This window comes from Dermacentor variabilis, unplaced genomic scaffold, assembly GCF_050947875.1.
Source record: "Dermacentor variabilis isolate Ectoservices unplaced genomic scaffold, ASM5094787v1 scaffold_13, whole genome shotgun sequence".
Taxonomy (NCBI): Eukaryota; Metazoa; Arthropoda; class Arachnida; order Ixodida; family Ixodidae; genus Dermacentor; species Dermacentor variabilis.
In genome coordinates, this window is record NW_027460291.1 from 1,317,266 (window position 1) to 1,328,783 (window position 11,518).

Sequence of the window (11,518 nt, forward strand, 5' to 3'; positions counted from 1 at the left end):
TGCATTGCAGAAATCACCCGCAAAGCGGAAGAGTACGCAACGCAACTAGCTACCTCCAATTGGGAACGCTTCTGTGACTCCCTTAATGACACACTGAGTACCGCAAAAACTTGGCGCATACTAAGAGCAATTATGGAACCAACCAAAACCAAGAACGAGGGCTGTAAAGCGGTGGAACGGCTAATCCATACTTACCCAGGGACGGAACAGGAACTCAAAGAAGAATTATATAACAAGTGTTTCGGAACAGACCCACCTCCCGCACCGTGTGAGACGAAATACGGGGCGGCGCCTCACCCTGAACTCGATGAACCCATCTCCATCGAAGAAGTTAGAGCTGCCATAGCGAAAATGACCCGAAACACAGCGGCAGGCAAAGACCTGATAACTAACTCCATGATTAGAAACCTAAGCGATGAAGCTTTAGAGGCATATACTACCTTTATAAATGAACATTGGCAAAGGGTACTACTCGAGGGAGTGGAAGCACGCTCAAATAGTTTTAATTCCCAAGCCTGGCAAGACATTAGCAATTAGTAACCTTAGACCAATCTCCCTAACTTCCTGTCTGGGTAAACTATTTGAAAGAATTGTGAACTCTAGATTACAAAACTACTTAGAGGACAATGAAATCATTCCAGACACTATGTTTGGATTCAGACCCAAGCTCTCAACTCAAGACATCCTCCTACAGTTAAAGGAAGAAGTCCTAACAAATATGCCAAGATAAAGCGAACACGTTGTCATGGCCATCGACATAAAGGGCGCTTTTGATAACGTAAGCCACCGAGGAATACTCGATGGCCTGGCTGAAACAAACTGCGGAGAGCGGATATAAAACTATTTTCGCAGCTTTTTAAACCAACGAACCGCTTAGATTAAATTTGGTGCAGTAGAAATCAAGACCTTCAAGGCACCCAACAAGGGTACTCGCCAGGGCGCAGTGATCTCGCCAACGCTATTTAACGTGGCGATGATAGGCCGTGCAAGGAAATTACAAGCCATCCCGGGTATCCAACACGCCCTATATGCGGATGATATTACAGTCTGGTGTGTCACCGAGTCGCTACGTGAAAAAGAAGAACGATTACAAGCAGCTGCCTGTGAAATCGAGACATACGTGCGAGCCAGAGGGCTGCAATGCGCGTCAGAGAAATCTGAGATTATACGAGTCTGGAGAGGGAAAGGGAATCGTAACGTCCCGACGGACCCTGCCCTTAAACTGGAAATCAGACTTGGCAATGATGCAATACCTGAGAAGACCACAATCCGGGTACTAGGCATGTGGCTACAATCAAATCAACACTGCCAACACGGGCTTAACCTCATCAAGACGGCAACACAAGAAGCCTCAAGAATGATAAAGCGGGTAACCACTAAAAGGACGGGGATGAAGGAACCAGACACCCTTCACCTAATCAGAAGTCTGGTGGTTAGCCGCTTCATTTACAGCTTGCCGTATTACGAGCTAACGAAAACAGAGAGGGATGCAATCAATTCGTGCTTACGGAAAGCATTCAAGATCGCCCTACAAATTCCGCAATGCGCCTCAACCGAAAAACTCATGTCTCTCGGAATTCATAATACATTCGAAGAACTCGCAGAAGCTCAACTGATAACTCAAAGAAACAGACTTGCACAAACGACCACGGGTAGGAAACTCCTTGGCCGACTCGGGTACCACGAGTTCCTAGAAAAACACAACCAAGCTAAACCCATCCCCACAATAATCAGAAACAGCATCAAAGTGGCGCCAATACCCAGAAATATGGACCCAACTCTACATGCAGGCAGAAGAGAAGCCAGAGCTGCATACATTGAGAAAACGCACGGCGACAAACAAAACTCCCCGCTTCGTGGACGCGGCAAGATACGCAGGCAGGCAGAAAAGAACGGTAGCTGCTGTCACTGACTATTTGGGCAGAGAAATCATTAGCGCCTCCACTCGCAACACCACTATCGTGGAAGCAGAAGAAATCGCAATATCCCTTGCTATCAAAGCGACGGAACCAAACCAACAACAAATAACCATCCTATCAGACTCTCAAGCGGCATGCAGAAGCTACCTCAGGAGACGAGTATGCACCGCAGCCTATAGGATTACACGAGATACAAAACCCCGAGCCAGATTTCACCTTATATGGGCAGCCAGTCATGAGGGAATCAAGGGAAACGAAGAGGCTGACAGAGTAGCTCGTGCGCATGCTACACACCACGGGTGCTCACAGGACGCCTCTGACGACCTGATGCCGATTGACCAGAACTACCACAGAGGAAACAGAATGAAACTACCACCCCCAGATAAGAACCTCAGTAAGGAAGAACAGGTTATATGGAGAAAGCTGCAAACGTATACATATAACAGCCTGCACATTCTCCATAAAATTCACCCTGAAAGATATGCGGACACATGCCCATGGTGCGGAGCCACGCCAACCTTAGACCACATCTCATGGGCATGCACGGCATATACACAAAAGAGAAACACAGAAATTACGGATAATACACAATGGGAGGCGGCGCTGTCCAGCACACAGGAAGAGGTCCAAAGGGCCATCATCCGACAAGCACGACGGCGTGCTGAAGCCAGTGGGGCCCTTGTCTAGGGGCTCCAACCATTGAGCGTTTTATTCTTCAATAAAGTTGTTCTATCTATCTATCCTTGCGCGCGGCCGGCTGGCGGGTGTAAACTCGTTCACAGCTTGAGGTTCCCCGAATGGGCGTCAGGCGCCCTAATAGTCGTGCGCGTCTTACTTCCGCGGTGCTCTGGTGGGTGACCTTGGAGTATGCGTGGTTCGGATCTGTACGCGGGCAGCGGGGATCGCGCGGCATCAAGCGGGCGCGCTAGCTTCATTAGTTTTTATGGGTTTGCACCGCACGCTGACCGGCGTATGGATTCTTAGAACCGCACAAGAGCCTACGGTTTTGTCTCGGTTCCGAGGCGCCGAGTGAACGTGTCTTCGGCTTATGGCCCGGACACGGGGCCGACCTTGGCGGGTGGACAATTATCCCGTGCTCCTCTGTGACAGTTTGGCTTGCAAAGAAGTGCTTGTTTACGGCGCCGCATGGCCTTCGGTTTCTTGGAATGTGGTCGTGTCGCGCGCGTGTTCGAGCACTGAAAACATGGGGTGCTATGCGGGATGCGCCGAGTTTCTCGTTCACCCGAGTTTTACCCCAGTTTTCTCGACGGCAGTCAGTGAACGGAGATGGCGCGGAACGCGCAAAAGCTACAGGCAAAAAAAATATGTAGACAAAAAGCTGGGTATGACAACATGAGCGCACCCTGCGCGGCACGCTGCTTCCACGTTTCAAGCATAAAAGACAGCGCGCTAGCGCCAGCGCCGCGTATTGTTATCAACGGATTATCTCAACTTAGCAATACCGTGACTGTCCCGCTGTCTGTCTGCACACTTGCCGTGAGCCGCTTGCCACGCCTTTCCCGGGCGGGTCAAGGGCGTGACACCTCTTTCGGGCACTTTCTTTCCTCCATCGAATGCGAACAGGCTATATGCGGCGCATTCTTGCACCTACACTTTCACTCATAGAGTTTGTAAATATACCCTAGAGGGAAATGTGGCGCTAGTGTCTACGGGGGCATTCATGAGCGCGCCGAAACCTACATGGGAATGATGAGAAGTACAGGCTTCGGATTGACTTCGATTTTTAGACCGACTGCGTTTGATTAAGGTGCAGTAAACAAAATTATAATAAAATATTATCGCGTAAAATTGAAATTTCTTTCTGAAGTATCCTATAATGCGTAACACCTTACATAAACATTGTATCACTTTGAGATTGAAGCATGGTTTGCCACCAGGGCACACCAGGGTATGCATTCCTCTGCAATTGTGTTCCCGATTTACCACCAGAGAATAATTATTTATTTATTTTTACAAAAGCAATAACAACCGAGCATGTGCTTGTACAAAGAATACTCATCAAATTTTTATGGAAATAAAAATATTGTGTTCTGAGAAAAGTGTTTTGTCTTTGAGAGACATGCTGCAAGTGTCGTCTGCTACGACGCCTGCTCGCTGCGAAGGCGGGAAAATTTTCTCGCAGACGGTAGGCACTTGCGAACTCTGCCACTCTTTCTAAAGGCTGCGTCGGATGTCACGATCGCTGAACGTTTTTTAAGCACATCTGCTGCAGTGCTAACAGGGAAGCTTTTGACCTCCTACGAGTATGCTTTTTGATTATATGTTGACCTACCGCTTCTACTGAAGCGCTCGCGAGCAGCTGTTATGTCGTGGCTTTGCGCTTACCCGTTTTGCGACAGTAGACTACAGCCAGGAAGCAGCAACCTTTCCTGCCACAAGTAAGTTTGTGTTCTCAAATGTCTTGAAGCGCATTTCAATAGGCACACAAAAAGAGAAGTGCGTAATGAAGCCCTAAATAAAATTTTATTCCGAAGACACTGGAAGTGCCACTATGTAGTAAAGAGAATGCGTTATGAAAGCAGTCTGCGGTATTTTCATTGTATTCTGCATAACTAGTAGTAAAATGTTACTGGCAGGTTATAAAAGTACCCAGCACATTTCTGCAGCTAAACTCAACAGATTTAAAGCTATAATGCAAATATAAACATATAGAAGAAGCCAAAGAGCTGTAGCAAAAGAATAAGTTGCATCTACATACTGACCACGCAAGGTGCGACTGAACGAAAGATGTTAGCTGCAGCGGTGTGAGAGCAGCGTGGATCAGGCAGCAAATGGGGAAAGCCAATATTCTATTTGAGATTCTGAGAAAAAAATGTGAGTGGGAAGGCCATGTAATGCGTAGGGCATATAACGAGTAGACCGTTAGAGTAATAGAAAGGGCTGCCAGAGGGAAGGAAGCCCAGTCGATCACAGCAGAGATGTAGGTGGGCTTGATGAATTGGGAAATTTGTGTGAACAAGGTGGAATCGGCTCGGGCAAGACTGAAGTAATTGAAGATCACTAGGAGAAAGCCGCATCCTGCAGTGTATATAAAAATAGGCTCATGATGGTGAATAACTGCTTGTTGCACTTGTGTTGAATACACAGGTTCCCAATTGACAATCCCATCTTCTGCAAAAATGACTTCAAGCCATGGGCCTGAGAGGATTTGCACAAACCAGACGTCACGCTCTATGCTCCACCCACTTCGTGCTATCTAACTTTTGGGGTCGTCTACAACGACGCCGACTGCGTGAAGGGGCAGTGCCGACTTGGTTTCAACCACCCAGTGACAACATGAGGCTAGAAGTATGTCTGTTTATTTCAACTTTCAATATATTTTTCACTGCATAACAGGGAAGTGAACGGTAGCACATCCTAGAACGTCAGTCTCCCTCAGGTCCTACAGAAACATGGGAAGAAATGCACAAGGAATGTTAACAGCAGTTAACAGCAGCAAAGAGCAAAAGTAACATGAAAGAGTAAAAATGATGAGTACATGTTGCACAATGCAAATGCGCAGTAAAATATGGCAGTGCCATACAGTATGCCGCAACAATGATTTGACATTGCTGTGTTTTTGTCTTGAATGCACTATGTTCATGCGCATGAACTTATCAGGGAATAAACTGCCCGATCGGATCAAGAATAGTGAGCGAGTACTGACACAATGTTTGTCTCCTGTTTTTCATTTGTAGATATGTTGCAATCCAATAACGTAGGCACAAAGCTCCAACTCCTCAGGCACACAACCAAGAATGAAAGGTTCCTTTGATTTCACCAGTTATTAACGCATGCCAAATTACATGTGCCTTCATACCACCGGTAACGTCACAGGAACAGCATGTGTAACCTTGCGGGACTTCAAGCTAGTGAAGCGAGTGACAATCACCGCACAAACATACACTGAGGTTGTATTGCCAAATTGTCCCATCCTAGGCATCTCACATGAACCATATTCAAGTTATGAAAAAAGTGAAGGAGATACTTTAGGCTGCAAGAGAAGTGATAGCACACAACAGTTTAATGCAGACTCATCCCATACATGCCAACCAGTGGGGTGAAAAGGCAGGGCCAATTTCAAACAGCAGAGGTCCTGTGATTCCTGTGATGTGTAAGTATTGGCATAAAGCCACACTGCACCTAGCATGTTTTGAAACAGTCATATGAAAGTTTGATTTAAAACATTCTTGTACGCAGTGCGATTTGAAGTTTCGTATCATGATTACTGAATCACAAAAGGCATCTCCTGGTTTTTGAAGTCAGATAACATAAGCTTAGATGAGAACTGACTTCAGCTAGGAACTGTGTATAGATGGAGGAATGAAATACACGGAGCAATAAGGAAGGGCCTCTAGCTAATACACAGAACCAGGAAAACATTTCCTTGAGGCAGAACCAGGGCTAAGTATCCATATTGAACATAACTGTTATGAAACTGTAAACAAAAACATGTAAATAGGAGAATTTCAAAAGCACATCACACATGATTATGAAAACAAGATTACATAGAATATAATAACGTGTATAACTAGAATCTAAAAAAAACTAGAATTTAAAAGTTAGCAGGGTATATACCCCAAGGTCAGGAGGAAGGCATTCTATAATAAAGTTGGACCAAAAGTAGTGCCACATTTTTCATGATTACTTCTTCAATGGCACCACAGAAACGTGTTGTTCTAGTTGAAGTAACATCTAATATTAGATTCGGCCTAATCTGGTTTTGTACAGGGAGCGATTTATTTAGCAATTTGTAAAACAACATATTGAGGGCTTATTTGTTGAACTTATGAAATAGTAGTATGATGTGAGTACAAAGCAACAAGGAAGCATTAGCTGCAGGATTGTAGAAAATCTTAATTTGTAGGGCCAATTTTATATGTGCTGCATCCAAACGTGTACATGTCACAGATAAAAAATTAGAATAATTTCAATCAAAATTTTGCTTGATTACAGTGACCTGTTACTACCCTATAAAATTAACTAATAAAAACTAATAACTTTCTTTACCAACACTTCCCTCCAAATTTCTACTAACGCTACACAAATACCCTAAATAGAAGAAGCTGGCCTAGCAGTTTCCGTATGTCCACTGAAACCGCTCACACGCTGACTATCCTCAGTAACACTATTTTCTGTAGCTATAGCACACGACACTATTGTTGTGCTATTCAAAATTTGCTTTTGTTTTGTACCCTCCATTTCCTGTGAAGGCACCAGCAGCAACACCAGAAGCTCGCTCGATGTGTGCGCTGGAGGGAAGGGCAGTGTTGTTGTGAATCAATACATTGTACGGAAGAATTTGGTTACTCAATGCATCACCATAGTTGCTGGGTTCGGATAAGGCACTCCCGATAGGGCCACTGAAAAAGTGAAAAACCTTATATAGGCGATTCCCTGGTGTAAACGTTAGATGTGGACATTGCTCTTGAGCCATAGAATTACTGTTTAAATTAGTGAGGCAGCATTTCGTGGGCCTCTTCCTGGCACCCTTCACTCCTTAGCCATTTAGACTTGAATGACCAATTTTAAGGAATGCATACAAACGTTTACATTTCTTCAAAAGGTTGACAAGTTTGTAAATTAATTTAAGATAAAATTGCACAATGTTTGGCCCCAAAAATACTTCTTGTGTATGATGATTGCATAGATGGATGTACATGAGTCACTTATCTGACAAACAAAAGCATTAGCATTCAACGGCCAAAAACATTAACTTATGTCACAGAAGTCTGTATGGTTGAGTGAACGAAGAATTGAGCAGTAGTTCTGTGAGGTCGCTCAGAATCACATCTAAGAGATAGAGAAATGTATTATAAATTGCCTCCTACAGCTTGTTTTGTCAGTAATGTAACTGGTCACATGTAACTGGTTACTTGAAGAATGTAACTGAAATATAGTGAGCATTATCAAGCAAAGGAAATGGTCGCTAAATTACCAAACCACCAGAAAATGGAATTTTATATGCATAATTGGTTAAGCACAAGACTGGCTAAAATGGGGTTAAATGCGCAGGGTGAGTGTTATCATTTCAGGAGATTGAGTAATTAAAACGAATGTGAGTGAACGCATAACAATGTAATGGAAGGGTTTTAAAAGAAATGTACAAGCTATGCCACCTGCTTATGTCGCGAGTGAGGCTATTTTGAATTGCAAATTTTAGGTGCATATCGAGCTTTACTCCTTATAAAGCGTATTGCCGGAAGCAATTATGAAGTCATTTCAATGAGAATGGAAGGAGCCCCAGGAATATGTCCGCTGTGTGAGGAAAAGATCACAAAAGCGTTGCCTCTTTTAATGAAGTTAAAAGCTTAATTTCATAACTATTTCCACGTTTTAAAATTTCATGCATACATTTTTAAGTATGCGATAATGACTGTTCGGTGCCCAATTTGCAACGCTGCACAGAAAAACTAATACTCTAAGCACCGGCAGGGTACAAAACATGTGAATAGTATCGGCTGTGCGTTATCAGCAGGGAGAAAGAGTACAAAGATGTGGCCAAGTCGCATACTACCAATCATTGTGTTGTTTTGTGTGTGTGTGAAGTAATGATGCTCTCCTGAGACAAATATAAAAATTTGTTTTTTCTCTGCACAGATAGCGATGCATACTCTATCCAATTGCCTTGATGAAGGCATTGCATAAGGAAAATATAGTTGCTGTCTCACAGAGATGTTACAAAAGCGTATGTGTAACATCTACAAGGCTACAATGAAAGGGCACTTATGAACACCCTGCCAACAGTGCAGATAAGAACTGCTATTCAAAATACAGAAGTAGTAACACATAATAGCAAACATGCAGTCACTCAACTGAGTGTGGAAGTAAGAACTGAGAGAATCACCACACAGCCTATCACAGATGCATCATAACAGAGTCCACTACCTTCTCTGGTAAGGAATGGCAGTAGTTGCTTGAGTTTAAAGGTAAACCTTTCCAGGTTTGAGCAATATGATTTCATGTTCCCTCCATATTGTTAAAATAAGCTTTTTCTTCTGTTTCTTGTTTGCACCGTCGTGTGTGTGTGTACACGTGCGTGTGCAAACATGCAAATAAATTGAAGTCGTTAGGCAGCACTCACATCTCAGTTGCTTTTCAAATAGAGATTTACGAATATAGAAACATGCTAGATAGATGGAATATGTATAGTTCAGGAAATAACCCGTGATTATTGAATCAAATATTGATTATTTTATCACTTGTAAATGAAGTGAAACATACGAAGTCCTGTGGGGTATGTTTGCTACAAAAAGGTAATTACCATTTCATACGTTTGGATATTATCACGCGACCTGGAAATTATCAGACGCGAAAAATTTGTAAATGAGAGCATAAGAAATGCGAGCATACATGATTCATTATGAAAGTGACAGTAAGTAACCAAAGAGCACATAGCAGAAGCTTATAGAACTCCATTTCTCGTTGAAGAAGCCAATTGCACTACCACACAGTACTGAACATTGTTTTAAAGGTATACAAACATGCCGACAACGCCGCAGTAATAAGTTGATCTCCCTAAATGTGTACACAAAATTCGGATGACAGCCTAGGAAAATGTGCGCCTGTACAACAAGTGGACACTACTTGTATAGGTAGTCTACTACATGCGTTCGGTCAGCAATTAGTTCAGCTATGCCACATCTGTGGTTCTCCTTTGGTGCAATCGTACGCAAGTCTTCAGATGCATCAGCCTTTCTCCCAGTCAACTGCAAAAATGTTTCGGATCCTTGTTCTAAGAATGAAAGCAATACAGCAGGCATCCGTAAATTCAACCCTTGCAGCCCCGTAAACACTCATTGAATTATTTGGCGGGTTCAACTGCGGAATTTGCACCAAAAAATATACAAAACGCACAGCTGATTCTTTGGCAGTATGTTCCCTATGATAACATGCCTCCAAAACAAACGCACAGCCACTATTTCCGCCTGAAGCAGAGCACCAACGTAGAAATTACATGAAGGCTCTCAAACAAAGTAGAAACCAAAAGCTTACTCACTTCCTTTACAGCAACAAAAATATCCACGGAACTATTGTGCGTTGTGCATTAATTTCCGGTTTTCTATTATCAGCTTTGCTACAACACATCCATGTTATACTGTGAAGCTTACAACTTCCGTGAAGGCGGTTTTGGTTTTGTGCCCACTTGCAACATGTACACATTTCTTGACGAAAGTTTCTAGAAAAAAAGGCATACGTTCGAATCCAGTAAATACCATAATGAGACATTGCGGGCTACTGTTACCGCTTGTAGATTTTCCTAGTGCAGTAGGCACTTTTTAGGAAAGATGATGTGTGTTCAACGCACTCACTGTCCCCTAAGCTCTTCTGATGCAGAAAGTGCCACTAAAGGAGGCGCTACTGAGGGGACCCCATAGGGGTCAGACGTGTGCATTCTTACTGGTGAAGCTCTAATTATCTGGCAAAGGTCAATTTTTGGATCAAAATAACAGAAGGTTGGCCCCAATAAAATGCAAGGTATCAGGCCGAGACCTTTGGTCAGAATCGTATTACCCGAGTCAAATGAACGCAAGTGTACTGTGTTCCACAACTGCCAAGAGTGAACTGCAGAAGCGAATAGTAAGAATAATTCAGTTCGCACATAGAATTTGTAATGTTTGCCCATCTGCATTTAAATAATGCTTTAGTGTTGCTAATGCGAAACCTCCAACTGCATTTTTTACTGAAGTTGTAGCTTGCATGCTGGTCAGAGGTGTAATGACAAACATCTAACTCACAACTCACGCAGGTGCTACCATCTGCCTACATTGCAGCAGAAGAGGCCCCTACAGTAGTTATTGTAGCTGATACCTGCAACAACGCTGAGACACCACGCGAGCGTGCAGGAGTTAGCAAGAAATGTAAGAAAGGTGACAAGCGAGCTGATGTGTAATCTATTCTGATGCAGTTGCAAGGCATTGCATCAGGAAGCAGGCAGGCTAGGGATGACCAAGGTACAAGTGAAGACTATGCACCATACCAAGGGCATCCAAATCCACAGGTTGTTGAAACCCTTAACAATCAGGACCACACGTACTGCACAAAAGAAAGCCCTAGGACAAAGGCAAAGCGGCTGGGAGAGTCCCTCAAGGAAGCCAGAAAGAAGATAAAAGTGCTTGAAGCAAGAACAAACCGCTACTGTGAGCGAAGCCGTACCCTGCAGAGCGTGATTGACGAAATGAGGAACAAATCTTTGATTACAGAGGAGGCACAGACAAAGCTGGAACAAGTTGGAAACCTACCAGTCGAAATATTAAGTAATTGGTGCAAAAATGCAACCGAGCAGCCTCGAAGCAGGAGGTATAGCATGAAAATGAAAAAATTTGCCACGACACTACATCATTACTCTCCTCGTGCATATGACTACATGAGTTCATTGTTTGCGATGCCTAGTGAGCAATCCTTACGGCAGTGGCTCAGAGTTGTAGTAGGCTGGCCTGGCTTCACAGCTGAAGTGCTAACATCACTCAAACAGGAGCACAAGAATGACACGACAAGAAAGCGCCTGTGCTCCATCCTTCTTGATGGAATGAGCATAAAGAAAGCATGTGAACTAGACCATTGAAGCGGGCGGCTGATAGGGTTTGTGGATCTCGGAA

At 43.7% G+C, this 11,518-nt stretch overlaps 1 long non-coding RNA gene across 1 annotated transcript; it reads left to right on the top strand.

Moving 5' to 3' along the window:
• The first annotated feature begins 4,264 nt into the window (after positions 1 to 4,264).
• On the top strand, positions 4,265 to 11,269 carry LOC142566612 (uncharacterized). The gene is made up of 3 exons (XR_012825084.1): positions 4,265 to 4,318; positions 5,028 to 5,228; positions 10,669 to 11,269. It is a non-coding gene; the product is annotated as an uncharacterized LOC142566612 (long non-coding RNA).
• Positions 11,270 to 11,518: the final 249 nt, after the last annotated feature.